The following is a 2,707-nucleotide window of genomic DNA, read 5'->3' as shown; positions in this document are numbered from 1 at the left end:
ACAACAAGGGCTTGCAGTTTACTCCATGCAAACAAGTGAGCAGAGTTCAAACTTCCTCCCACTCTCTCCCATGGGACAGACCCCCTAAAAACTGGACCTCCTACCCCTGCTGGCATGCCACAGCACCCTCCTGCCATGCATAAAACTGTAAAACTGTATAAAACTATATATATTCCCCACCTGCAACATTGAACTCTGAGGAGATCCCACCCACCCACTCCGAGGTCTGGAGGTTTCTTACCTATGCAGTCCAGATTCTTGGGCATCTCCTTGAGAGAAGTGGAGGGGGAAAGGGCTGGTGCTACTCTGTGCTGACTGTGGCACAGGCGTGAGGAGAAGAAAATTGGCTTGGAGGAAGCCATATACCAACAGTAGCATCCTGTGCTGCAAACTGACACCATTCCAGCCCCGTCTCTCTGGGCAACCAGAGGTTCTGGACAGCAGCCACAGGCAGGACGCTGATAACTTTCATAAGTAAAGAGACCATTAGCACCAGCCCTAAGGGTAATACAGCTGAGACAAAGGTAGTGGGCAGGCAGAGGTTGGAATTGACACCTGAGTGTAAACTGCTATTTGTCTGCTACCCAGAGCTGAATGCAGCCTCTGACTTAAAGAGGAATCTAGCCGGACAGAAGCCTAATTCAAACATGCAAGGCCCCCCTGCCAAACTCAGATTTCTGGCTGATTTTGCCAGTCGTAAACCCCGGAACAGTTGCCTACTGGAGTGAATAGGGTCACAGACCTGGGGGATTATGAGTGACTGGGTGCAAGGTGGGGAAGGAGGTATTAACCTTCCCAGACTAACCCATTTGCTGGGTGGGTCCCTTTGCCCTCACGGAGCACTGGAGCAAGTTATATCTGAGCAGTGAGCAGACCCTCTTATCTAGCTGCCGGAGACATTTGAACTCTTCCACCTGAAACTGGTGCTGACTGGGACAACTGATTTGGACCCCTCAAACCTGGCAGACCACCCAGGGACTATTCAAAAGGGCACCCTCAGTGTATGGTTGAGGGAAGGTTTGATTTTCCTTGCCCAATTGTTGTTTGTGGGGGGCGGGGTGACCTAATTGCTGGTATTTCTCCACAGCAGAGACTTCAACCAAGAGTAACTGAATCACTAGGGTAGGACAGAGACCACCTGAAAATAAGACAGAGCCACTTAGCCCCACCACACCAAGCAGGTCCCCAGTCTCTTAGGCAATAACACCATATGGGTCCTTGACAAACCTCAAGGGGAAAAGTCAAACAGGGTAAAATAATCATGAGGTGGAATCAGCGGAAAAACTCTGATAATATGAATAATCAGAATAGATCAACCCCCGTAAGAAAGGATGTGGCTGATAATATGAATAACCAGAGTAGGTCAACCCCCCCCCAAGAAAGGATGTGGCAGATGAAACTGAAGATCCCCTTTATAAACAAATGGCTGAGATGTCAGAAATTAAATTCAGAATTTGGATTGCAAATAAGATAAACAGAATAGAGGCAAAGATAGAAGTAGAAATTCAAGGAGCATTCCAAAAGTTCACTCAAGAATTCAACAAATTCAAAGACAAAACCACCAAAGATTTTGAAACAGTAAGGCAAGAGATTGCAGCCCTCAAATATCTGAAAAATACAGTAGAATCTCTTGGTAACAGAGTATAAGAAGCAGAAGAAAGGATCTTAGATGTAGAAGACAAAGTTTCTGAATATGTCCAAACGTGCAAGGAGAATCAGAAATGGAAAGCAAAAATGGATCATTCTATCAGAGAGCTCTGGAATAATTCAAAGAAAACTAATATTCGCTTCATAGGAATCCCTGAAGGTGATGAAGTTGCTTCGCAAAACACAGAAGCTCTTCTTTATGAAATTATGGAAGAGAACTTTCCGGATATGTCAAGAGATCTTGAAATTCAGATTTCAAACAGCTTCAGAATGACAGCACGACTCAACCCGAATAAGACATCCCCCAGACATCATAATTAACTTCACTAAAGTTAATATGAAAGAGAAAATCTTGAAAGAAGTGAGACAAAAGAAAACCATAACCTACAAGGGGAAGAATATTAGAATAACTGCAGATCTCTCTGCTGAAACTTTTCAGGCAAGAAGAGGGTGGTCATTGACATTTAATCTCTTAAAACAAAATAACTTTCAGCCCAGTATCCTGTATCCAGCTAAACTGAGTTTCATTTATGATGGAGAAAATAAATACTTTAATGACATCCATGCGTTGAAGTAATTTGCCATAAATAAACTAGCTCTCCAGGATATTCTCAGACCTATTCTCCATAATTACCAGTGCAATCCTCCACCACAAAAGTAAACTAACTCAGAAAGTATTGATCAAACTCCAATTTCTACAGTGGCAAAAGGATTAAAAATGTCTACTGGACTTTTGAACAACTCGATCCCTAAAATTTTATCAGGCTTCTCAATAATTTCAATCAATGTGAATGGCATAAATTGTCCTCTAAAGAGGCACAGATTGGCTGATTGGATACAGAAACTCAGACCAGACATCTGTTGTATACAAGTATGTCATGTTACCTTTAAAGACAAATATAGACTCAGGGTGAAGGGATGGTCATCTATATTCCAGGCTAATGGAAAGCAGAAAAACGCAGGTGTTGCAATTTTATTTGCAGATACAATAGGTTTTAAACCAACAAAAGTAACCAAAGATAAAGATGGCCACTTTATATTTGTTAAGGGCAAATACTCA

This window comes from Otolemur garnettii, unplaced genomic scaffold (genome assembly GCF_000181295.1).
Source record: "Otolemur garnettii isolate 467f Iridium unplaced genomic scaffold, OtoGar3 scaffold00417, whole genome shotgun sequence".
Taxonomy (NCBI): Eukaryota; Metazoa; Chordata; class Mammalia; order Primates; family Galagidae; genus Otolemur; species Otolemur garnettii.
This window is presented reverse-complemented; position numbering follows the sequence as displayed.